At 46.4% G+C, this 27,406-nt stretch overlaps 1 long non-coding RNA gene across 1 annotated transcript; it reads right to left on the bottom strand.

The window, feature by feature from the left end:
* Positions 1 to 12,932: 12,932 nt before the first annotated feature.
* On the bottom strand, positions 12,933 to 15,397 carry LOC139075713 (uncharacterized). Its single transcript, XR_011526405.1, has 2 exons — positions 14,282 to 15,397; positions 12,933 to 13,222 (listed from the first exon to the last, which is right to left on the bottom strand). It is a non-coding gene; the product is annotated as an uncharacterized lncRNA (long non-coding RNA).
* Between the last annotated feature and the right edge of the window lie 12,009 nt (positions 15,398 to 27,406).

Here is a 27,406-nt window from a genome sequence, read left to right as displayed (position 1 = left end):
CCCCAACTGTGGGCTGGCAGCTGCAGCTTCTTCTGTTTCCTCATGTGTGTCTCTTCAGATGTCTATCTTTAGGCTGTAAAGCTTTATCTTAGGCAACACTCTTTCTCTTCAGGTGCCTGGCTGCTGTTTCAAGCTCTCCTTATAAAAGACCACCCATGTGGAGCCCAAGAACTTCTTGGGAGGTTAGTGTGGCAGAGAAGTTCAGAGTTTGACCCCCGGAGTCAGAGTGCCTCGACTGAACCCTGGCTCTGCCACTTACTAGGTATGTCACGACCTTGTGCAAACTACTTAACCTTTCTGTCCCTCTGTTTCCCCATAGGTAAAACGGGGATAATAATAATAGTACGTACTGCATAAGGTTGTTGTGAGAAGTTAATGAAGCACTTACAAGAGTGGCTGGGAAAGGCTTGAGATATCCCACCATGAGAACGGCTAAACTTAAAAAGACTGACAGTATCAAGTGCTGACAAGCATGAGGAACAACTGGAACTCTTATACATTCTTTTTCATTCATTCTTTCTTTTTCTTTAAAGATTTTATTTTTCCTTTTTTCCCCCAAAGTCCCCCAGTACATAGTTGTATATATTTAGTTGTGTGTCCTTCTAGTTGTGGTATGTGGGATGTTGCCTCAGCATGGCCTGATGAGCGGTGCCATGTCCGTGCCCAGGATTCAAACCAGTGAAACCCTGGGCCGCAGAAGCGGAGCATGCAAACTTAACCACTTAGCTACAGGGCTGGCCCTCATCTTATACATTCTTGATGGGAATGTAGAATGATATAACCACTTTGGAAAACAGGTTGGCAGTTTCTTATAAAATGCAATATACACACAAAATGCATAAATATGAAAAAATGCAGTGGTCTTTACAAAAAAAATGTATATTTACCACATGGCCCAACAATTCTACTACTGGTATTTACGTAAGAGAAATGAAAACATATGATCACACAAAGACTTTGACATGAATGTTCATAGTTGCATTATTTGTACCAGCTAAGAAAGCAAACAACCCAAATGGCCATTAACAGATGAATGGATGAACAAAATGTGGCATAGCCATAAAATGGAATACTACTCAGCAATAAAAAGGAATGAACTCCTGCTACATGCAACAACATTCATGAATCTCAAAAAACTTTGTGATGAGAAAAAAAAAAAAAGCCAGTTACAAAAGAGTGTATACTGTGTGATTCATTTGTAGGAAATTCTAGGGAAGACAAATCTAACCTAAATCTAGAGTGACAGAGAGCAGACTGGTATTTGTGCAGGGTGGAGAGAGAAGATTGACTAGGAGGGAGTACAAGGGAATTTTGAGGGTGACAGAAATGTTCTATTATCTTGACTGTAATGAAGGCTATATAGTATATACATTTTTTTAAACTCAGCAAACTGTAGAATTAAAATGTATGAATTTTATTATATGGAAATTATACCTCAATAAAGTTGACTTTAAAAAAAATCTCCCTATTTGTATATAATTTGATGCTCTGGCTGAAACTTGGTTTAAAACATATCTTTGGAATTCTGAAGGGAAGACACAAGTGTGGGATGGAGGAATAAACTACCATTTAATATTTGCAAGAAGTTGTCTGTCTCTAGAGCTCTATTCTAGAACGGAAACCACACAAGGACAGGGTTCTGGATTGGTTTTACTCTGTGATGGATCCCATGCATCTGTCAATTAGCACCTGATACTTGGTTGGAATCCAGTTAACATATATTGAATGAATGAACCTTTGGGGCATACTGTTCCTTTGTCTCAATAAAAATGACCAGATAGGCTCTTACATTTGCTAAAGGTAAAGCAAATGTGCATGTGTTGTTCTTGGTGAAGATGCAGGCATTAGTGTTGTATGGATCCAGGCTTTGAGGGCCCTCGTTGGGAATGAGAAATTGTTGTGTGTTCTTGTACCCTGTAGCTGTGGAAAGTATCCAGCCTTGTCTCTGTCTCTCTTTTATTTTAAGGCATGGGTGTGAGTAAATGCTATTTGGCTGTGAGTGAAACTAGAAGACACTCTCCTTGAGAGTTGTCTCTTGTTGTGGTGATGGGGGTGGGGTCTTAGTTTGGTTTGGTGGGGGGAGGGTGCTGCTGTCAGGATCTGAGGAGTGGACGGGACAAGAGGAAGGGCTTGATTTAATGAGACTGTGTGGGACGCTAGACACAAGCTGGGCTGCTTTGGGACTCAGGTGAAGATGTGTGGTGTTGGGGAGAGAGGAAAGGGAATCCTTGACCTCTTCAGACAGAACCCAGATCTTTGTGGATGAATGAACTGGGACCCAGGGAGGCAGCTCCTTTGGTCTGATGCTCATGATCGCCAAGGGCATCATTGGCAGTGGCTGTCGTGACATTCCCTAAGGTCTTTGGAGCAGGAAAGGAAGGACATCTCAGATGCTGTATGGGAACTTAGCAGTCAGAGAGGTTTGTGGGCTCCTGTGAGGCGCTCCTTTGGGGACCCCAGAGATAATGAGGGAGACACCTTGTGTGGCTAGGTGTCTCCCTAGCTCTGAGAGGCTCTGAGAGTCAATAATCAAAGCAGAGGAGGCTCTGAGCCCTTGTTTATTGAGCATTAAAGTTAATGAGAATCCAATAACCAATAACGTATATTATTTATGAATATACATGTATAGAGTAAAAATAGAAATGAAAAATACCAAATTTGAGATCCTGATTACTTCTGGGCAGAGGATAGAGTGGGATGTAATCAGGTAGAAGTAAAAAAGGTGTGTCAGTCAGAGAAGCAAAATCTCAAGAAGATACCTATCCATCTCTGTCTGTCTATCTTTCTATCTACCTACGTATGTTTCTATCTCTATCTGTTTTTTTTTTTTGATTGGCACCTGAGCTAACATCTATTACCAATCTTCTTTTTTTTCTTCTTCTCCTACCCAAAGTCCCCCAGTACATAGTTGTGTATTCTAGTCATAGGTCCTTCTGGCTCTGCTATGTGGGACACCACCTCAGCATGGCTTGATGAGTGGTGCCAGGTCCATGCCCAACATCTGAACCAGCGAAATCCTGGGCCGCTGAAGTAGAGCATGCCAACTTAACCACTCGGCCATCGGGCCAGCCCCTTCATATGTTCTTTGTTATGGGATTTGAATTTATGCAATAGCGGGGGCTGGTTAAATAGTCTCTGGAGGGCTGTTTCTTCTATGATTCTGCAGCTGTAAGTCCACAGGGCAGGCAGGCAGGAAGAGAAGATGGATGCAAAGTGGGGAAGGATGAGAACAAGGTGGAACCCACAGCATGAACTGAAACCCACAAGGATGGACAGGAAGCGGTGTCAGTCACTCACCACCTCCACCCCTGATGAAGAGTGTCCTGTGGGAGAAGCTTTCACCTTTGTCATGGACCAAAGCACACACATGGCTCAGCAGTCAGAGAAAGTGAAGGAAGAGGCAGGACAAGATGAAGCATTGCAGGCCTGGATGCTGCTCCAGCCAACAAGGTGAGCAGAGAAGGCATAATGTGCAATAAAAGCAACTTCCCTGAACTTCCATGCGTAAAAAAATAATATGACTGCTGCTTCAGCTCTGTCCTCCGTACCTCAGGAAAAGTCTCTTGTGACCCACCTGAAGAAGAAACATGCAGGGAAGGGGACTCTGGGAAATGTAGTTCAGCCCAGCCAAGCTGATACACTACAAAACCACTTTGAATTTGCAGTTTCATGTCTTAAAGCTGGCAGGTAGGTACTTAAGCGTTCATTATGTTATTCTCTATACTTTTTGGTACATCTGAAATGTTTGATTATAGTTAACAATGTTCCTCCTGGCTGGGGAACTGTAAACATGTTGGTTACACCTGTGCCTGAGCTCTATGGCCTGTACACATGTTGAATCATAGATGTGGCAACTGAGTCTCAAGGGGCAGCACTGAGACCCAGGACAGCCTTCCATGCTCTTTCCTCTATGGCAGGTTACCTTCAACACACATGAGTTATAGGCGACCTAAAGAGGCGGCTGCTACAGCGTACTCTTTTTTACTTAATTTTCACGTTTGTTGTCTGTCTTATCACTGAAATGTAAGTTCCATGAAAACAAGGATATGTGTTCCTTTTGTTCACTGCTGTAGCCTCAGAACCTAGAACAGTGACAAGCATATAGCAGGTGCTCAATAAGTATTTGCTGAATGAATGAATAAATGTTCTAAGAGGAATCAGAAAAGGATTATATTCTTCACATCACAAGAGTGCTTTGGATACACTCTTGTTTAATCCAACAAGACATCCCTGGAAGTCTGAAGTGGGGTGCTCTCCTCATGCCCCTTCCAGCCTGAGGCTTCTAAATATCAGCAATTTCCCAGAATCATCATGGTCATCATATAGCATTGACTTATTGTCCATATTCATAAAAGAAGAACAAATCCTAAGGAATTCAAAAGCTTCATTGAGAAGGGCCCTACATCCTGAAGGCTGCGTCAGCAGGACTGAGTTGTGTGCCTGGATGGTGTGATTCCGGTGGTGTTCAACTACTGAGCATGGAGATACAGGCTTATTACCTCCCACCAGGATGCCTAGGGTAGCCTCCTACTGTTTTACAGATCTGGACGTATCAATTAAGAGAGGCTATCTTATTCCACATTAACAAAAAACCCCAAACTCTCCATAGCTTATCCCCAAAGTTGCTTCTCACTTGTCACTATATGACAATTACAGGTTAGCTGGGGGCTCTACTCCATGTCTCTTCACTCTGGGACTGAGGCTGACAGAAAAGCCACCACTGAAATGTTGCTCAGGAAGGAACACTCTGGAAAGTCTCATACTGACAATTAAATTCTCTAGCCCAAAAGTGACATACGCCCATGGAGCTCATATCTCATTGACCAGACCTATTCACATGGCTCCACCATACCACAGAGGAGCTAAGAAGTACAATCCCATCATATGACCCAAAGCAAGAAGCCAGAAATAACTATACTACCATTATCAGGATAACCTACTCCGTTGCCTCCTGCCTGATAACCCCAGGCTTCTACTGTTCTCCTCTTATCTATTAGAAGGCAAAACTGACCTGTCTAGTGTCCCATTCCCTCAGAATCTTGCACTCTACTCTCCATGGTGACATCCGGCTAAATCGATCAACTAGTTCAGATTGTGCTAATAAATGCTAATATGTCACATATTAGGTTGTTATGGACTGAACTGTGTTCCCCCGTAATTCATATGTTGAAGTCCTAACCCGCAATGTGATGGTATTTGGAGACGGGGCCTTTAGGAGATAATTAGGTTTAGATGAGGTCCTGAGAGTGGGGTCTTCACATGGGACTAGTAAGAACAGACACCAGAGAGCTTGCTCTCCTCTCTCTGCACCGTGTGAGGACACAAGAAGGCGACTGGTGCACACTAGGAAGAAAATCCTCACCAGGAACCGAATCAGCCAGCACCCAATCTTGGACTCCCCAGCCTCCAGAACTGTGGGAAATAATTCCTGTTGTTTAAGCACCCGTCTACAGTATTTTTGTTACAGCAGCTCAAGCTTCAAGGTCTTCAAGGTTGGAGCCTTGCGTTTAAAGGGCTACGTGGAGACAAAAACTTCAATTCAGGCATGGAAGGAAGCTCTTTGTGGAAAACTGCTCAGGGTGTATTGGTCCTCTGAGGCCCCTGAACTTGTCCCACACAAGTTTAGCTACTAACACACACACAGCAAGATCCATGCTGGAGAACAATGTGGATTAAGCAGTGCGGACTGTCCTGGGAATCAAAATTTTCGGAGTTCTGCCTCCAAAATAAATGAGCTGTTGACCTTGGAACAAGTTACAACCTGTCTGAGCTTTAGGTTTTATTGTCCACCTGTAAAGTAGGGGAAATTACCTTTGCCCTGCTCCCCGCCTGAGGTTGTTGTGAGGCTCATGGGATGCTATGTAAAGTCCTAAAACAGTTCCCATTACTTCCATGAGGTGCTTATTCACGCCTGGAGAGGAAAGGAAAACAGGATCACAGATGGACATAAAGGTACGCAAAGGGCCAGCTGTTTCCATCGAAGGCTTTCCGACTGCTGAGGACCCCTGGAGGCTAACGGATATTCACCAACAGCCAACTATAGGTGTTGCAAGGCCCTAGTGCCAGTTCTCTGGGACAGGAACCCTGATGCCCACACCCACAGCCCAGACCCCCAAACCACCCCATAGCTCAGACAAGCCCTCGAGAGAGCTTTATCACCTTTTAGTATATTACATACAGCCCATCCTCATTATTTGTGGATTCTGTATTTGCGAATCACCTACTTAGTAAAATTTATTTGTAACCCCCAAATCAATACATGCAGCACTTTCATGGTCATTTGTGGACATGCACAGAATGGTGAAAAGTTGAGCTGCCCTTGAGCTCACATTCCCAATGGAGGTCAGAGAAGGCAATGCTTTGCCCTTTTATTTTAGTTCTTGTACTGTAGACAGTATCCTTTCTGTGGCTTATTTAGTGCCATTTTATTCGTTGAGTTTTTGTGCTTTTTATTGGTCATTTCACTATTTAGACGTCCCCAGGCATGGTGCTGCAGGGCTGTCTGGGGCTCCTACGCACAAGAGACTGTGATGTGCCTGACGGAGAAAATGCATGTGTTAGATGAGCTTTGTTCAGGCATGAGTTCTAGCGCTGTTGGCTGTGTAAGTTCAGTGATCAGTAGTGCACACTAAACAAGGTGTCTTTCAACAGAAACACACATAAAACAGGGTTATGTATTGATGGGTTGATGAAAATGTTGTGACCAGAGGCTTGCAGGAACCTAACCCTGTATTTCTTCTAGGAGCACCGGTTCAGTATTTACTAATTCACTGTCTGTGGTGACTTTATAAAACTACCATGAATAAAGAAAATAGACTGTACTTTGCTAATTTATTTTATTTGCTGTCTCCTCTCATAGAATGTAAGTGCACAAGGACAGAGATTTTTGTCTTTTTTAAATTCAATCTGTTATGTTCATTGCTGCATCTCTGGTCCCTAGAACAGTGCATAATACAGACAGGCACTCAGTGAATCTTATGGCATGAGTGAGTTGGAAGGGGAGGAGTGGGGCTTGAAGCTGTAGCACAACCTTCCTGTAGGTGGATTTCAATATTACTTCGCCCATGGCTGGCTTTCTTCCCATACTACAGAGTGCAACAGAGTCCACCTAGTACTTATCCTGGCTGTGCTTAATGTCAGGAAGACCCTTCCTCATCTGCCTCCTGGCCTCTTAAACATCTTAAAAGATCCTGTCTGGAGCAAACCTAATTGTTCCATACTTTGCTTCTCCTGAAGTTTTGTTCACACCTAACAGGGGGTGCTGAAATGGCTTGTATTTGATGACACACCTTTCAATCCCAGTAGACTGGGAGATCCGAGAGAGCATGGCCTGGCTTATTTGTTGATGGTTTTTGGCTCCTTGGCTCACGGCCCTGTGGTAGGCATGTGGCAGTTGCTACATATAAGTTTGTTGTATGATGAATTAATGAATGAATGCAAAACACTAGACAAACTCCCTACATCATGCCTACATCACCAGAGCTGGATTTTTCTACCCAAATCAACCCCATTTAGCTCTCTCTCACTCTTCCTCTCCTACATGTGTCTGCATGGAGGTGGTGGCCACACAGAGGGCTGAAGACAGACGGCCCCAGCACCTCCAGACTTACCTCCCCCAATGGCAGCCCCAGAAGAGAGAGTGCTTCTTCTCCCCTGGATACACATATCAAACCCAGAGAAGAGGATGACCCGTCTTCTCTCCCCATCCCCAGCTTCCATGCAACCTCTTAGCTTCCTGACGTCTTTCAAGTGTGTCTACAATCTCATTTGTGAGCTCATCTAAGGAGTTCATTTATTACTCTACAAAACTGGTGCTATAGACTGAATGTTTGTGTCCCCCAGCAAATTCATATGTTGAAACCAATCCCCAATGTGATGGTATTTGGAGTGGGGTCTTTGGGAGGTGATTAGGTCATGAGGGTGGAGCCTTCATGAATGGGATTAGTCCCCTTATAAAAGAGACCCCAGAGAGCTCTCCCACCCCTTCTGCAAGTGAGGCCACAGCAAAAACACGGCCAACTATGAACCAGGAAGCACATCCTCACCAGACGTGGAATCTGCCTGAGTCTTGATCTCAGACTTCCCAGTCTCCAGAACTGTGGGGAATAAACGTTTGTTTTTTAAGCCACCCAGTCTATGGTATTTTTTTATAGCAGCCCTAACGGACTAAGACAGCTGGGCTGGACAAATGCTGTGCAGAGCCCACTGCACACCCCTCCTTCCCCAAGGGCCCAGGATCCTCTTGGTGAGGGCCTGGAGAGAGCTGGTTAGAGTCCAAGGAAACGTCCCTGAGAAATGTGAAGGAAGCTCACGCTGCCCTGCAATGCCGTTGCTCCGGAAGACCTGGCTGACAGTCGGGAAAAACAAGCGACTCTCACTCCAAAAGTGAGAACTGTGCAGCTTACACAAGAGGAGAATTTCCAGATCGAAAGAAACCGGGTCCATCCCCCTGCCTTCAGGAAACATAAAATGTAGGCTACCCAGCAAAGAAGAGTCTGCCTCCGTAGAAATAATTATAATATAATGATAATAATAATAATAATGCATGGTAGCTTTTGGAACCTCAGTTTCTTATCCACAAAATGGATCTACAGGGTTGTTTCTAAGATAAAATAAAATAAAATGAAGTAACACATATGAAGCAGGTGGCAAGTACCAGGGTGGGGACAAAGGAAGCACTCTGCACAGTTTAGCTGCTTCTCTGCCACAACCAGTCGCTATCCCAGTGCATTGGAGAATGAAAGTCCACAGATGGCAGTTTAAATTCACACACACACAGACACACACTTTTATTCTTGATATTTATACTCTTTTCATTCAATGACCAGATACTATTATTTAAAAAAAAAATCTTTCGTTTTTATGTTTTAATTGACGTGGTTTACAATGGTTACTTCAGACACAAGATCAACATTAATAATTTGAGCCAGCCGAGTGTGTGAAACTGGAAGTCCTGGCTTCTACGGTTAGCTGGATTTTCAGTTTGCTTTCTCTGATTGGCAGACTGGAGAGATTTTTTTTTTCTCGTTATTTTAATTCAGAATTAATTAAAGCCTTTTCTTCTTCTCTCCAGGCAGAGCAGGTTCTGTGGAAGCTGCGTGAATCACTACCATAAACTCTAATTAATCCACGCAGAGTCCCGGCATTGTGAGGCACGCCGACCAGCCGTGGCACTGGAGGGCGGTGCGGCGGGACCCTTGGTTCGGAGGAGGTGGGAAGCATTTCAACTCAGAGCCAGGGCCACAAGAAAAGGCCCAGAAAAGGCTGCTTTGTCTGTTCTTACTGTTGAGCTCATTAAAGTGGATTACCATCAGGATAACCAACCCCCAAATGACAAACCCTGTTGTGCGGCCCTTTAGAAGTCTGTTGGGGAAGGGAGCCCGCATTCCCTGTGGAAAGTGTGCCGCCCGGCAGCCGTTGGGTCCCCAACAGCACCGCCTGCTGATTAACCCACAAAGATGCCCTGTGTTCCAGTCTGAATTCCGGAACCCAGGAGCAGAGAGCCTGCGGGTGGGAGGGAGACTGTCCTGGCACATTGCTCCTCTTTTCTAGGGTACAAGTTGCTGTCCTGGACCTGAGGTGTTAACCTGGGACCCACAGACTCCTTGTTGACCCCAGCAAATTTGTGTAAACGTTGGTCTATGTGTGTATACGTGCGTTGATCCAGGGAGTGGATCCAAAGCTTTCACGTGACTCTCAGAGGTGTCGTTGACAACTCCGCCTGCCTCCCCACCCTCAACAGGCTAGAAACCCTTGTCTGAGTCCATGTTCTGAAACAAGCAGGTGTCTGTCTGGCTCCCTCTCACCTTCTCTTCTGCTTCTACCTCTCTGCCTGACGACTCTCCTCATGGCAGCACACCCCACCACACACAGACCCCTCTTACCCCCGGTTAGGAGGTGGGGTCCTGAGGTCAAAGACTCCTTCAGCCACCTCGGGGTCTCCCCTAGGGCCATTTCCTGGACCTGCTCTTGCTTCTTTATATTTAGGACCATTTTGAAAAAGGCAGCTCTCTTTCTTCCTCCACCTGTGGTCAGCATCATAATGTTAAAATGCAAGTTCCCCAGCTCCTCCCAGTCAAAACGTTCAGGGGTGGCAGAGCTGACATATCCCTCATGCACAGGAGGCACAGTGCCTAGGGTCCCTGATATCTTAGAGACCCATGAAAAGGTCTGAATTTCCTTTAAAATGAGAAGAAATAAATGAACATAATCTAGTCTGGATTGTGTTCTCTGTATCAACATAGCGGTAAAATATATTTTTTAATATTTTTTATGATGGAAGGTACACCTACCCAGGGCCCACGAAAGTCAAAAGATAGTCTTAAAGAGTAGTGTCTGAAATCTGCATTCTAACCAGCCCTGCCAAGTGACTCTGATGCACCACCAATGCACCGTGGTTTTGCCATCCTAGTTCAGGTGGCAGTGGTTTTGGGGAGCAGACTGGGGTTGAGGGGGGTGAAGTGTTAGAGGAGCATTTGGGCAGAGAGATTTGACCACACTGAGGATCATTTTAGGGAGTGGCACAATTATTCTACAACATTCCAGGCTGGGTCGGGGTGGGGGGAGGTGGGGGGTGGAGAGGGTATATGGCAAAGCCCGGCCTGCTGGGCATGGATGCTGGCCACTGCCTCCTCTCTGGCCCAAACCCTCCCCCATGGCCCAGCCTCAAAGCTCAGTTCTTGGTTTCCCTACCCCTGGAAGGGGCGGGTGGGGGTGGCAGGGGAAGCTGGCAACTTGGCTGCAGTTCACCTTCCTCTTGGTTAACCAGGAGTCAGCTCTGCCCCACCCCCACCAGTGCCTGGTTAGTGGGGAATTGGGTTAGTTTGAAGAACCGCCCATAGACCATGTCCACTCATGTTGTTTCTTCTTCCTGCACTGGCCATTCTCTCCTCAGGAGAGCCTCTCCCGACCTTCGACCTTCGGATGGAGCAGTGTTCCTGTCGCTCACACACTCTTTGAGCTCCGGAAGCCTCCTGCATTGCTCAGTCCTCACTGATGGTTGTGTATCTGTGATCTTGATGAGCGCCCTGGGGCGGGGACAATCTGCATTCCAAAGAACCCCAGTGGCTTCCCAGTGCCTGCACATAGTAGGTGTCCAGTGTGTTGAATGAAGGACTGACTACGTGCTGAAGGCAGGATAACATTTTTTTTCGTGCCCCTAAATTGGGACAGCAGTCTGACAAATATATGTTTGTTGCTTGGATAATGGGTGGAATATTTGAAATGAGGATTATCTCAGAAAATGCAGGAGGCAGAGAGGCCCTAGTTATAAACCTCAAACATTCGGGCAGCATCTCAAAACCTCAGTATTTTAACATCTTTCAAGCCAAGACAGCCTCTTTACATTCTATCTAAATCCTGCCCCTTAATGAATTTAAACAGCTTCCCTCTAGATCTGGCTATGGTGAACTTGATCCTTACTCACGACCCAGCATTTCCCCAAAGATCACCGGGAGGCCCTCCTGTCAGCACTGCGAGATCTGTGCAGAAATATCTGAAGCGAAGGCCAAATATGTCACATTATACTGGTGTTTTTCCATCTCATCTCTAATACCACTCTCCCCTCACTCAGTGAATGATAGAATTAGATCAATTCAAACAGGATGTTCTAGCCCAGCAAAGATGCCCCAGTTAAAAGAGAGTCTGTCTGTGTTTCTTTGAGTCTAAGTGCAGTCTCAGCTTGCAGAGCACATGTCTCTCTCTGTGAGGGACCAGGACCACACCCCAGGAACAGCAGCAAGCCCAGTGGTGGGATAGGGAGGGGAGGGAGTGTAGTGGGATGAATAATGTCCTCAGAATTCACACCTACCCGGGACCTCTGAAAGTGACCATATTTGGAAATAGGGTCTTGTCGCTATAAGCAGTTAAGACGAGGTCATAGTGGACTAGGCTGGGCCCTAAATCCAATGACTGCTGTCCTTAGAAGAGGAGAAGAAGATACCAGGGAAGAAGGCCGCAATGATGGAGATGGGTGGGACTGGAGTGATGCATCTACAAGCCAAGGACCTCTGGCCACCATCAGAAGCTGGGAAGGAGGCACAGGACAGGTTCTCCCTCAGAGTCTCCAGAAGGAACCAACCTGCTCACGCCTTGATTTCAGACTCTGGCCTCCAGAATGGTGAGAGAATGAATTTATGTCGTTTCAAGCCTCCCAGTTTGTGGTAATTTGTCACGGCAGCTCTAGGAAACTAATACGGGCGGCTGTCTTCAGAATTCCCGGGGAGCTGCCTTTGTTTCCCCACGTTCTCTGTGGGCTGGGCTCTTCCTGCATCACCTGCAGGACCCAGGGTGGGAATCATAGCCTTAAGAGTAAAGCCTCCAGGGCTGTGGGTTTGTGACAGCCAGTCACAGGGCGGCCCTCTGAAAATAACCCTGTGAAAAGCCCAGGCTTGGGCCGGGGCCAGGATGCACTCCACATCTCAGTTGCCCCTCTCTACAGTACGGCCCCGGGAACATTAGCGAATGAGCAGAATTTTGCTAAAAATAGGCCAGGCTGGGTGCTGGGGAGACAACAAGGAGGCCAAACCATTTGGAAGTTATGATCCAGTTCTTATTAATAATGCAATGATAAAAACTACCATTTAGTGAGCACTTAGCATGCCACGCACCGTGCTAAGCACCTTATGAGCATTGTCTCATTTTAGCCTCACATCAGGCCTTTTGACATAAATAACATGCCCAAGGTCAGAAAGCTAATAAGAAACAGAGAAGGGCAGATAAGACACGCACCCATAAAAGGAAAGAAAGGAGGAAACAGCAGAGCTGAAGATAGCATGTGCTTAGGACACGATTTAGCAGGAGAAGCAACACACAGTGTAGAGGAATCTGTAAAATAGAGACAAAAATAGTTCCAACCTCACAAGGTTGTTCTGAAACCTAAATGAGCTCATGTTTCAAAGGATTTTTCCTGAAGTGTCAGGCACAGAGTAAGCTCTTGGTAAATATTAGGTATTTTAATTATTATTATTAAAATGGGGTGGGGCAGAGAGCCAGAGCCTTCGGGATGGAAAGATAGTCTAGAGAAAAATGGAAATTCAGAAGTGGGTGTGTGGGGCTGGCCTTGTGGCTGAGTTCATGCACTCCACTTCGGCAGCCCAGGGTTTCACTGGTTCCGATCCTGGGCGCGGACGTGGCACCACTTGTCGGGCCATGCTGGGGTGGCATCCCATGTGGCACAGCTGGAGGCACTCGAAACTGAAATATACAACTATGTACTGGGGGCCTTTGGGGAGAAAAAGAAGAAGAAGAAACAAGAAAGATTGGCAACAGATGTTGGCTCAGGTGCCAATGTTGAAAAAAGAAGTAGGTATGTTTTATTCTGGAGCCAGGTGTCTATGCTGAGCATGGAGAAGAAAACATATACGTGGCTAAATAGACTAAAAGTCATGGGGAAAGTTTCACAGTCTCCTGAGCTACAGAGACCTTGGTGTTGCTGGGAGAGGGGTGGGTAGAAGGCAGATGCCACAGGTTCCAGGCCCTTCCCCTACCTCCCCCACCCTGAGCCAAACTCTGTTGAGCTATTTGACCCACAGGACTTCATCATGGGGTTATGTCTGAAAAAAGGACTCTGATTCCAGCTTTGCCCCTCCCAGCCCTGCGATGCTGGGCACATCGATTCACCTCTCTGAGCCTCAGCACCCCCATTGTGAAATGACGATATTAGCCCCTATCTCGCAGGGTGGTCTGGAGCAGAGAACAGTGCTGACACCGAGCACTAGCAAAAGGATTCTGCTGCTGCCTTGTAGAGGGGAAACTCTGTATGGACTACAGACAGGAAATGACTCCTCCAGGTTGCCAGGCTGGCTGGTAGAAAAGTCAAGACAAACCAACCTTTGACATGTCAGATGCACTCCCATAACCCTGACCGATGCTTCCTCTATGCCAGACACTGTGCTAAGGCCTCACAGATATAACACACTGAAGCTCATGACCATCCTAGGAGGTGAGCATTATTATTCTCCCATTTTAAAGATAAGGAAACTGAGGCCCGGAACAGTTAAGCAACTTGCCGGAGGGCTCAGAGCTGGTTGGTGGTAGAGCTGGGGTACAAACCCAGGGAGTTTGGCACCGGCTGTTAGACTTTGCTTCAATCAGGTGACAGATCCATTTGTAATCAGGAGGGCTGGGACATAATTTCAGGGGTGGAGGGAGGCGGCTTGCTGGGCTGTGTGTGGGACAGGCAGACTAGGGTCTGCCCTTGTCTGTGAAACAGCCCACTGGGGACAGTGTCCTCCATGCCCCAAGCCTGAGTCCCCTTTGCCCCTCCCCAGATGCCCCTTACCCTGAGTTTCCTCGGTGTCCATTGGATGCCAGTATGAAGAGCAGCACAGCTTTTCAACTACTGGGTTCAGACCCCAGCTCTGCCAAGTGCTGACCAAGTCATTTAACCTCCCGACACCTATTCACCATCTGTAAAACAGGCACGGTTTCCTCCTATTTCTTTTGCTTTACTCTGAGGATTATATTAGTGTCTATAAAGCAAGTGGCAAACAGTATTCACTAAACTCTTGTTGCTTCCTTCCCCACCCCCAGTCTGCAAAGCCCGTTCCTCCTCTATCCCACTTTCCCTCTAATTGCAGAATCCTGAGCCCTGGCTCTTTCCTGCAAACACCAAAGACTTGCACTGCAAAGACTCAGATGGAAGCCAGCAGCTCCAAACTTAATAATAGCAGCTAACATTTAGAACACTGCTTTGTACCAGGCTGGTGGAAAGTGCCTGAAATGCTTTTTCTTGTTAAATCATCTCACTAATCCTGCAGTTTCCCGAGGTTTCAGAGACGGTGAGCAACTTGCCCGAGGTCACGCAGGAGTATAGGGTCAGAGCAGGACCCAGCAATCTGGCTCTCGAGCCCAAGCAGAGGGTCCCTCTCCAGGGCCTGCACCCACCGTCGGTCCCACCGAGAAACAAGCCCGAGCGACGCCCAGCAAGCACCGTCTTGCCGTCTTGCCGAGGGCAGGCCGGCCCAGGGAAGGGGACTCCCGCGGGCCTGGCCTGGGGCGGGTGCGCCCCCTGGGGGAGCCAGCGGGGAGGGTCCGAACCCTGCCACCGCGGTGGGCCGGGAGGAGGGGGTGCTTGGAAGACCCTGATGCCTCCTGCAGGTGCTCGGCTCTTCTTGAGGGACGGCAGTTCAGTGAAGTCCCCAAGTTAAACCCACGTTCAAACCCAGACTGTTTGAACATGTGTGCCCTGTGAGGATCTAGAAGGAATGGGGAACAGGTGGGTGAGAATTTCCAAACAAGGGCTCCCAGAGGAGCGTGCTTCACAGGCGACAGTCCCTGGTGCCGGTCAGTGGACATCCTCTTCAGTCCTGGGCTGGTCAGAGGCAGGCAGGTGAGGTGAAAGCTGTTCGTGTCCAACTCAGAGAGTGTCAGAACGTGAGGGGAGTAGGACAATCGCCTGTCACAGAGGAGGAAATTTCCAGTTGAGAGGACCACTCAGTGGTCAAAAGGATTCTGCTCTGGATACAAAACTGGAATTAAAAGAAAACTCTGAGATTTCTTTGATTGAAGTTTCTGTGTCGAGAAACTATGATTCTATGATGGGTGCTGGAAAAGAGCACCTTGTGAGTCCTCTCATACCTGGGGTTAATCAGAGGATTACCGAAGCACATTTGGAGGGAATATTGAGAAAGACTGGTGGTGGGGGCTGGGGAGAAGGGGTGGATGTGGTGGGGGAAGACATGATGGGGACTTGAGACTAGCCTGGCGGATCTTGAAATGTGGCCCCCAACCAGCAGCTTCAGCATCACCTGGGAGCTTGTTAAAAATGCAGATTGAAGGGCTGGCCCAGTGGTGTAGTGGCTAGGTTTGCGTGCCCACTTTGGTGGCCTGGAGTTTGTGGTTCGGGTCTCTGGTGTGGACCTAGCACAGCTCATCAAGACACCCTGTGGTGGTGTCCCACATACAAAATAGAGGAAGATTGGCACAGATATTAGCTCAGGGCCAATCTTCCTCACCGAAAAAGAAAAAGTGCACAAGCAGATTAGGGGACTCCCATCCCAGACCTAGAGAATTAGAAACTCTATGGGAAGGGCCCAGGAATCGCTCTTTTAACAAGCCTCCCTCCCCTGGCACCCCTACCCCACCCCTCCAACCCCCACATCCCCCCTACCCCCAGGGATTCTGATGGAAGCTAAAGTTTGAGAATCACTTGTCTAGAGTTCACCTTATTCTGGTTGTTCTTGTCCTCTGTATGCTTACCACATAGTATCAATTTTATTACTGTTAATATAACAATATAGCATTCATTAATCAGGCACTTATGAGTCAACACGAAAATGAACAAGACATGGTACCTTCTCAGCAGGAATTCGCAATCCAATGGGAAACTTGGCTCTAACCCAGGCAAACTGTGATCTGCTCTACAGCAGAGGGATAAACACAATAAGGGTACGGAGGAAAGAAGGGATTCATTCCCACCGATAAGCTGAGGGACAGCATTACCGAAACAGTGACACGTGACTTGGATCTTGAAGGATGTGTGCGATTTCCAGCAAGCAGAGAAGGAGGAATTTATTATTACTTAATAGCAGTTCAAATATTCTTAAACTGACGGTTTTCTTTCGTGCTCAGTAGAGCAGAATAGCTGTTATCCTTGGTATCTATTATTTACCCAGCAAATCAGACAGCCTCATTTGCTGGTGGCTCTGGACGCTAACAGGAAAGAGAAAATAAATGATCTTCATTAGTTCTCGAGGTCACTAATCACCCGAGGTCATGGCTGGGGGCTGTTAACTCAGATGCCACTGGTTTGGAGTAGGGGAGCAATATGCAGAAAGGAGGAGTACCTGGTGATGGCAAGAACATATTGCTGTGTGTAGAGGGTTAGATGCCTGAATGGGGAGAGGGGAATGGAGAGACGTCAACAGAGAGAAGCAATGCAGGAGGAATTGCCTGAACTTGGTGGCTGCTGAGCAGAGGCCATCGGAAACGAGGAAGCAGCAGTAGTTCAGGAGTGTCTACACTCCGCCCTCTAAATTAAATGTCAGTAAGTCTTTCAACCTGAAAGCGTAAAAGGAAATTTAAGTCAGAGTTTCTGTTATTTAATACTGCAACTTAGAATATTCAGAGCTGGGTCAGTGCTGAGACCCAGGCAGGCTTGAGGAGTCAGGCTGCATCACCCAGCAGAGAGATCAGGGCAGTCCAGCTCCTGGATCAGTCAGGGTCTGATCAGAAAAGAGAAAGCACCCAGCCATCTGAACAGGGAAAGTTTAAGATACAGAACTATTAACTATAATAGTGCACTGGAGTAACAAGGGAGTGGCTAGCAAGAAGCAGAGACAACTCTAGAGAATATAGGCATAGCAGATACGAGGAGCAGCTGCTGCCCTCAGTGCTGCCGTGGTGCACAGGACGGCAGGGTTGCTGAGATGCTGCAGCAGCAGAACTTGCCGGGAATCGGCCTCCAGAGAGCTGGGGAAAGCGGCTCATGGGGAGGTGTCCCTGGAGGCACTCTGCTACAAAGCTGCCAGAGGTGGGGTGCCAGAGGTAGCTGCTGGCCTCTGGGGCTGCAGGAGCCTGGGACTGGAGAAGCTGCGCCTGCTGCAGGAACCTGCCAAACAAACACACTGGAACCGGGAGGCAGACCTCTTTCCTTCTGCAATGTCTCTCCAGCGCCCTCTACTGACAAAGTTTTAATGCCAGTTGGGAAAGGAAAAATGTTTCAAGGTCCCAGCCCTCTTTTCACAGAGCAGTCAAAAAGGGCAAATCTGGAGCAGAAAAGCAATAGATTGATAACCAGGACACGCTATAACTATCTTAGAATATTCAGGACATTGGAAAACAGTATCCTTTGATTTGCATAGGGCTCACGTCACCTGTAGAAAACAGCTTAATCTTGTCTACTATCGGAGTTTTGGCAGGTAGAGGCATGCCAGATGGGCACCTGGCCACGTGTGCAGCAAAAACTGTATGAAAATTCATGCTCTTTGATCATGATTTCCACTCCTAACGACGCAAGATAAGCAGATGCAAACAAATGTTCATTGCCATGCTATTTATAAGAGGAAAAAAGTGCTTAAAATTTGACAACAGGAGACTGGTTAAATAAATTATGGTGTGTTTACAAGATGGCATATGATGTAGTCTTTAAAAATGATATTTTAAAGCAATTTTTAATGACATGGGAAAATACTCATGATATAACATAAAAAGGGGAAAAGGATGAAAAGGTATCTTTAGTATATTCCCAATTATGTTAAAATAGAAAGGGTGTGCGTGTGTGTGTGTGTGTGTATGATGAAACAGAAGGAAATTATAATAGTGTCTATCTCTGGGTAGTGATTAATTTTTGTTTTCTTCTTCATATTTATGTATATTTGCGATGTGTCCTAGACTGAGTGTGTGTTACTTTTATAATTAAAAGAAAATGTGCGATACGTTTTAAGGAAGATGCACATCTCCAGCATTCAGCAGCAGGAGAGAAGCTTGACTTCACAATTCCTTCTGAGCGCTTACATCCAAGATCTGATTTCTCTCCAGGAGCGCAGACATTTCACTGCCTATTTACAGCTCCACTGGGGTGGGGGCGGGGGTCTATTTCTGCCCTTCTCATTTCCTCTTCATATCTCTCTTGAATCTTTCCTCTCTTTGTGCAAGAGGAGAGAATACAAACATGCAGCAGTGTGATAACACTATCTTCTAAAGCTCTGCTCCTGACAGCAGAGCACTCCCCGGTTTATTTACTGACTGCGGAACCTCCCTCCCTCCCTCCTCCTCAAAACCTCCCTCCCGCTCTGCTAGATATTTGCCAATTCATTTGTGTGCAATGTTCCCTCTGAAACAATCACTGGGACAAGACGAGACTCCTTTTTCTCTGTTTTTCCCTTGCCAGATCAGCATTCCAGAATCCTATTTTTCAATAGAACTCAGTTATAGTAAAGAAATGCATGCAACATAACAAGAAAATCTGATGTTCACATCAAATAATAAAGAATATTAATCAATATGCATTTTAATAGCTTCCTATATAATAAAAGGAATTGCATTTTCATAGGACACTTTTAATAAATCACTGCGTGACCAAACCCTTCCTCTTCTTAGGAATCTGAGGAAAGGTCAGCCATGTAATGACAGGTATCACCGAGGGAATAATGGGAGAGGAAGAATAATGGGAAAGCTGAGGGGAGGGGGGTTGAAACCATTAACCATTGTGCCCCCCCCCCCCCCCCCCCGCCCCATGCACACTCACACACTCAAGAGGAGATGAAAATGGAACAGAAGACAGCCTGGAGAAAAAGCAAGAGAACTGGAGACTGGTGGGGATCTCAGAGAAGAGGGTGTCATTTCCCACCCAGCTTAGATCCGAATGCGATGGAAGACAATAGTCTAGCACTGTCCAGCAGAACTTTCTGCAACGATGGAAACATTCTATATCTGCACCGTCCAGTGCAGTAGCCACTAGACACATGTGGCCGTTGAGCCCCTGAAATGTGGCTAGTGTGACTGAGGAGCTGAGTTTTAAATTTAATTTAATTTAAATTTAAATACCTATATGTGGCTCGTGGGTACCCTTTGGGCAGCACCGAGAGAGACATAGTAAGTTTAGCGATCTGGGAGCAGAGGAGCTCTGTTCTCTCTTTCTCTCCAGAACTCTGGTACCTCGCTGGAGTTTCTCATGTCCTCATGCAGTGGGAGCCATGGAATAAAAATTGGTGAATGGGATATCAGGGACACAGAGGTCCTGCGACAGCCTCACCTAACTGACCGTGGTTCTGAAGTGGTGTGGGGGACCAACCACATTTTCCTGAGCTCCCCTCCCTCACAATGTACAGAAGTTAAATAACAAGAGAGAAACGCTAACCTCCAGGGTCTTTTGGTCATAAGGAGGGGCGGCTGCCATAGAAAGTGGTGTGAGCTCTAGGATTGTGGCCATGTGAGAACACAGACCAAGAGCTGAAGCCTTGCTATAGTGGATACTGTGGTGCTCGCCCCATATTCCCTTTCCAGGGGACACATGCATCCCCCAGCTGCTGGGAATGTTAGTGGCAGCCAGTATTCAGGGGGAATTGCCCTGGCTGTGAGAAACTGCCCCGTTGGTGGGAGCAGTCCACAGCTAGTGCCCGGCTGATGTAGGGATCCAATGCCCACCCTCCCTTGCTTCAATTTGGGACAATTTTAAAGGGTCATTTCAACTCCAGGGCTCCTCCTAGGATGTGCTGAGGCCTCAGTTGCAACTGGGTTACAGCCCAGCTTCTGTCCCTGCCCAGCCCTGCCTTCCTCATTCCCTTACAAGTGCATCTGCCGCAAACACTTTCCAATAAACACTCTGTATGGGTGGATAGTGTGCAATTTTCCATCTCAGAATGGGAACCCATGCTAGGATAGGCAGTGTTGGGAGTGGTTATGGGAAGCCAATCCTAAAAAGGGATTTGGGAAGTGGATCATTTGCTGGCTAGCTGGCAATGAGGACTTCACAACTAGTGGCTGGTGGAATACAGACAGCCCCTGGCATGCTGCAGCAATTGTTAAAACTTTCACTGGTGGTGAGCTGGGATGGGATACGAGTAGAAGGGGACACACTGGCAGGTACAACATCCCAGCACTGGAGAGGTATGAGGGAGATGGTGACCGGAAAGACAATGGAATTGGGTGTGGCTGAGAGCCGCTGAATCATTGAAGAGAGATAAAGGCCAGCACAGGGGGTCACTCACCAACTCAAGGCAAAACGTGAAAGCAAGAAGGCCTCCTTGGCAGTATTTAAGGAGACCCTAATCCTGCAACCAGAGGGCAGCCAGAGCAGAGGACCAGACTCAAGCTCAGGTCTTAATCATAATCATGGAGCATCAGAGAATCCTGAATTTTCAGCCTGATGGCTTTCTTTACGGCCTTCCATAGTCAAAGGCCTAAAAGGAAAGAAGGGGATTCTGAGACTTAAGATGTGGATATTTGCGTAGACACAGTCAGGAACTTTGAATGCTCAGATTCCCCTGAATACTTTCTAGATGTAGCAGTACCCCTGGCCTAGCCCTTTAGAGTTCAATTTAACAACAATTTTTATAGACTACATGCTGATGCCACCTGTCCGTGAAAACACCCAGGGAGATGGGCAAGGCTGGTATAATTTTTCCCATCCTTCAAATGAGGGAATCAGGGCCTGGAGAACTGGGAACACTAAAAGAATGACTCTAACCCAGGACTTCTGACACCGATCCTAATGCTTTTCTCATTAGGGAGGCAGAGTCTGGCTACGTGGCCACCAATGCAGTTGCCTTCTGCTCCAGGGCACACACTAAACTACGTTTCCCAGGCCGCTTGCCCTTGGTTTGGAGCCTAGTGACTGAGTTCCGGACAACGGACTGAAGACAGAAGTGGTGTCGCCACTTCCAGACCTGCCTGCCTGGCCTAAAACACCACCTATATGCCATCTCAGTTCTCTCTTCTCCACCCTCAGTGGCTTTGGCAGGTCTGTTGAAGATGGTGGCACTGCCAGATACGTATTTACTTTTATAGTTCTGTTTATAATAGGTAAAAAGAAATAAAAGTAAGGCCTGGTAAAGAAAAATTAGCAAATCATAGGAAAGCATGTATGGGAAAAATCATAGAGGTGTTGCATGCACAAGAAACACTGCATTACAACCTTCCACATTCCTATTTCAAATGCAGCATAGTCATTGGGAGTGAGTATAAGAGTGAAGAGACGAAGGAGCAGGTGAATCTGGGGAGACATCATGGGAGAGAGACCCTGGAGCATCCTGTGGAGGCTGTAAAGGTGCGTCGGGGGGATGGGATGAGCAGTTCAGGCTGGTCCCATTGACCCAGGAATTAATAACCAAGCAGTTAATGCGTACATAACTCTTTCATTCCAGGTCTGGTCCCCAAAATCTGAATAAACTCTCGTTGTGGGCAGAATGCATACCTCTCCACGTCTGTGTCCCCATGGCTTCAGGCCTGGGGCCACACACTCAAGAGGCCTTCAGGAATGCCAGGCACAGGAACTCTGCGAAGGAGCAGGTAAGGTCTGGGGTTTCAGTGCACCCTGAGCGCTGATGGGGACACTCTCCTGGGGGCCCCAATGGAGCCACCTGCTGGAGTGCTTCTTCAGGTAGGTCTGGCTACCTGACCTGGGAGGTAGAGTTTTAGTAGCCTGGGGACACCCCTTTCTCTGTAGCCCATGACTCCTGCTTCTCTGGGTGTGTGTGGGAGGGATGGGACTACGGAGTTCACAGAGCGGGTCAAAACAAAAGAGGCTGGCAGGGCAGCAGTGCCAGGGGAACCACCCATCTCTGCCTTCTGCGCCTGAGGCCTCCTGGGCAGCTGCAAGGTGAGGAAATTTGAGAAGAGGCAGATTGGGTTTGCTCCCCTGGTTCTCCCGGCAGCACTAGATAAAAAGAGGCAGGACGGCTTTCCCACACAGCTGTTTCGTCATTCTCTAGGTACCAGACTTGGCTCCCTGGATCCCTGAGATGCCCAGAGGAGTGCACAGTCTAGTGCTGGAAGCAGCAGGTAAGTGACAATTATATCTTAAGGCAAAGGAAGAAGAGCAGAGGTCCCCGCCAGGACTGTGGGGCACAGACACAGAGGATGTTGTTGAGCAGCCCTGTGAGGTGAGGGCCCTCCCGGAAGTGACACAAGGGCAGATCTAGAGGGGGAGGAGGAGGAGGAGCAGAAGGAATCGGCAGCAGCCCTGGGGCTCATCCTGGTTCTCACCTGGCACTACATCTACTGAAAAAGCAGGAGTGATTCTTTCTTCCCTCCTCCCCCACACCCTTTTCCCTCTTGTTTGTTCCTAGTTTTCCCAGGTGGCCAAGATGAGGGGTCTCTCCCTTCTGGACTTTTCCTGAAGCAGAGCACCAAGCAGTCTTGAGAGGCCTGTCTGCTGTCACAGCATAGGTCACCATCGAGGGATTCTGATGAGTGTGCACGAGGGGCAGGGCCTTTGAGAATCAGGCAGGGGACCCTGTCCCCACTCTACTCAAACTGAATGGGGAAGGAAGGAGGCCTGGGAGCCACTGTCACTCTCACTCTGCTCCAGCTTCCCTGAGATGGAAGCCAGGACTCAGGAGGATGACTGAGTGTGGAAAAGAGGGAGGCTGAGAGCCCAGGAGGGCATTCCCAACCTCAGAAAAGATCCCTGGGTCCCACAGGGACCTCAAAACTGAAAGATACTATACCTGGAAACACCACAGACCTGAACAATGAGGAGAACAGTGGCGAGTCTGATAAACTGGAGAGGAGAGACCCTTCGCTGATCCTCAGGGCTCCGTATCAGCATTCCGGGGTGCCAGGACACCCTGGCAGGGGAGGGGCCCGACTGTGCCCGTGAAGGATCCTGTAGGAAGGAGTAGGTCTTGGAGTCAGAATTAAGTTGATTTAAAGAGAATCAATTTAGCAGACTGAGATTCACACACATTATATATGCTTGATTGTGTAACTTCCTCTTTCCTTCCTCAGCAGTTTTAAAGGTGGATTATCATTTGTATAAGCTAGAATTTCCTAATTAATAAACTTTACTTTTTAGAGCAGTTTTAGATTCATAGCAAAATTGAGCAGAAAGTACAGAGAGTCCGCATATACCGCCCGTCCCCAAGCATGTACAGCCTTCCCTACTCTCCGCATCTCGCAGAAGAGTGGTACGTGGGTTACAATCCATAAACCTAGATTGACTCATCATTATCACCCATAGTCCGTGGTTTACATTAGGGCTTACTCTTGATGTTGTACATTCTATGGGTTTTGACAAATGTGTAAGGACATGTATCCACCATTGTAGAATCAGACAGAATAGTTTCAATGTCCTAGGCATCCTACATGCTCTTCCTGTTCGTCCCTCCCCACACTGTCTCCCATCCCTGCAACCTCTCATCTTTTTATTGTCTCCATAGTTTTACTTTTTCCAGAATGTTATATAGTTGGAATCATACAGTATGTAGCCTTTTCAGACTGGCTTCTTTCACTTAATAATATGCATTTAAGGTTCTTCCATGTCTTTTTAAGGTTAACTCATTTCTTTTTAGTGTTAAATAATGTTCCATTGTCTGAATGTACCATACTTTATTTATTCATTCACCTACTGAAGGACATCTTAGTTGCTTCCATAATTTTGGCAATTATGAATAAAGCTGTTATACACATCTGTGTGTACATTTTTGTGTGACCAGAAGTTTTCAACTCCTTTGGTTACATACCAAGGAGCCTGACTGCTAGACTGTAAGGCAAGAGTATGTCACTGTTTTGGATTTTGGCCACTCTAACAAGTGTGGAGTGGTATCTCATTGTTGTTTTAGTTTGCAATTCCCTAATGATGCGATGTTGAACATTCTTTCATATGCTTACTTGTCATCTGTATATCTCCTTTGGTGATGTGTCTGTTCAGGTCTTTGCCCCCTCCCCCCCTTTTTTTTTCAGTGAGGAAGGTTGGCCCTCAGCTAACATCCATTGCCAATCTTCCTCTTTTTCTTGAGGAAGATTGTCCCTGAGCTAAGACCTGTGCAAATCTTCTAAAATTTGCTTTAAAATGGCCAGGAGAAATCATTGATGAAATAAGATTGGCCATATGTTGATAATTGTTGAAGATGAGTGATCAAAATATAGCTCATTATACTATTTTCTCCATATAACAAAAAGTAAAAAAATGTATTATAGTCACCAAGATAGACCATAGCACGGCTTGATGAGCAGTGTATAGGTCCATACCCAGGACCCAAAACTGTGAACCTGGGCCGCTGAAGCGGAGTGTGTGAACTCAACCACTAAGCCACTGGGCCAGCACCTAGCCCATTTTTTAATTAGATTCATTTTCTTATTGTTGGGTTTTAAGAGTTCTTTGTATATTTTAGACAATACTCGTTTATTTGATGTGTCTTTTGCAAATATTTTTTCCCAATCTGTGGCTTGTCTTATCATTCTCCTGACATTGTCTTTCACAGAGAAGTTTTTAAATTTTAAGGAAGTCTAGCTTATCATTTCATTTAGTTCAAAATATTTTTAATGCATCTTGAGATTCCTTTTTTGACCCATGTGTTATTTAGAAGTGTGTTGTTTAATCTCCAAGTATTTTGGAATTTTCCAGCTATCTTTGTCTGATTGATTTCTAGTCTAATTCCATTACAGTCTGAAAGCAGACATTGTATGGTTTCTATTCTTTTAAACCTGTTAAGGTGTGTTTTATGGCCAAGAATGTGGTCTATCTTGGTGACTGTAGCACATTTTTCACTTTTTATTATATGGATAAAATAGCATAATGAATTATACTTTCGTCACTCAGCTTCAACAATTATCAACATATGACCAATCTTATTCCATCGATGATTTCTCCTGGCCACTTTAAAGCAAATTTTAGACACTATATCATTTTATCCATAAATACTTCAATATATATTACAATGCAATCATCACCTTTGAGAATGTGATCCTTTGGAGTTCAGCTAAAACAGCCTCTACCAAGAGTCACCAATATCCTGCCTTTAACCGCCCCACCCGCTGCCCCTCCCCTTGGCCAAAGCTAAGTAAATCTAATTCAGCTCTGTGCGTTGAGAAGATTCTCGAGGCTGATGATGTAAACATGCCTTTAGGCAGCTACCTTAGCTGGGCAAAGGGATGGTATGGCAGTTGGCAGTCTGAATCCAGCTGTCACCACTTTTGAGTCATGTAAACTTGAACAAAGCATGTCACTTTTCCTCTCTGATTAAATGGAGATCATAAAACCTCACCAAATTGTTATGAAGCTTAACTAAGACAGTAGAGGTGAAAACCATGTTAGTCATTATTACCCTGGTTTATGCAGCAACAAAACCACGTTAGGGAAGGAGATTTTCAATTAGCCTTTGCTACAGGGGCCTCTTGCAAACAGGAAGCCCTATGCCCTCTTTAGAGATGAGTCCAGAAACCCCCATGAAACCACAAGTCCCTGGGCACCAATTCTCAGGACAAGGCTGAGTTTGGGCCCTGATAGAGACTGAATCTTGAACATGGGATACTAGGCCACCCAAACTGTCCATCATGAAGTCGGTATTATTTGATGCACTGAGTCCTAAGTTGAAGCAGCACTCAGTGTACAACGGAATGGCATATACATGACAAGGCTCAAGCAGGTCTAAAAGCTCAAGAAATTTGCATGAGCAGGTGACTCACACGCCCACGGTTCTTGCTCCTACTGTTTTACCATTTCTCTCTCAACCCAAATCTATGGGCTCATGGGAAATTATGAGTTGACAGAGGAAGAAAAAGTGCAGGCTTAGTTTGTAGCTGGGTGTGTATAACGCGGCCGCAAGTGAACAGCCGCTGTTTTACATCTTTCCCTCAGGTGCAAGTCTGAAAGACAAGCGTGAAGGCAAATCCTGCCGAAAGGCAGAGCTTTAAGCAGTACATTTGTTGTTCACTTCGTGCAGAAGGAGAGATGGCCGAGGGTAAGAAACTATACCGATATACAGTCAATGGTTAATGGATTGAGAGATGGTCATCAACTTGGAGAGAAGAGGTTTAGAAGACTGGTGACAAGGAGGTCTGGTTCTCTGCCCCTCCGTCTTTGCCTTCACCTGCTTCCCCTTTATATCTCTGGTCTTCCTGCTGTCCCCTACACTGTCTTCTTTTTCGGGCTCCTCATCATTGCAGCTTCTAGTCTTCACAAAACAAATCAACCACAATGCCACCAACACCACCCTACACCCATAAACAGGGTGATCACCTCCCTCCATGCAAACGGGCCCCCAGAATTTGGATTTGCCTGATACCTTAGTTGTGTACCTCTCTTGATTCTGGAAAACATTAGGTGTGCTCTCAGAAATGGACTGTTGTGTTCTGTCCTGCCTTAGGAGCAGTCCATAGTCCACAAGGTGTGGCGTAAAGAGCCTGGAGCCAGCCTTGGTTCTGAATTCCAGATCTAGATATTAGCAGTGTGGCCTTGAGCTTCACTTCACTAAGCCTCCAGCTTACTCATCTGTGAAACCGGGATAATAATATCTACCTGATAGGATTCTGTGGGACGTGAATGAGAAGGAATATAAAACAACACAAAGCACAGTCCCTGGAAAATAAGAACTCAAAAATACCAATTTTTCTTCCCCATTTTGTACACAATACTAGATATATTCCCTAAAGAACTTGGTTTTGGACAATTTGACTTTTGAATATTTCTGTGTTCCCAGAAAACAGTATTTGTATGTGAGTTGTATGTGTATGTGTGTGTGTGCGTGTGTGTGTACATGCACATGGATACACACACGCACACTGTCCAGGTCTGATAGGTGAGAGTGCCAAAATAAACCTGTTTGTGCATGTGAGTATGTTTATGTGCATTTGCATGCCTATCTTGGAGAGTCCAAGGAAATGAATCAGTTAAATTTGATTCAGATAATTGTCTGTTAGTTTTAAAGGCAGGTCTTCATTAAGTTCTCACTCTCTGCTTGCTCTAGATGCCATGAGGCACAAATCAATACAAGATATGGCTCCTGCCTACAAGGATTTACTA

Source organism: Equus przewalskii, chromosome 14 (assembly GCF_037783145.1).
Source record: "Equus przewalskii isolate Varuska chromosome 14, EquPr2, whole genome shotgun sequence".
Lineage (NCBI taxonomy): Eukaryota > Metazoa > Chordata > Mammalia > Perissodactyla > Equidae > Equus > Equus przewalskii.
Note: the sequence above shows the minus strand (reverse complement) of the source record. Positions and strands in the feature narration are given on the sequence as shown.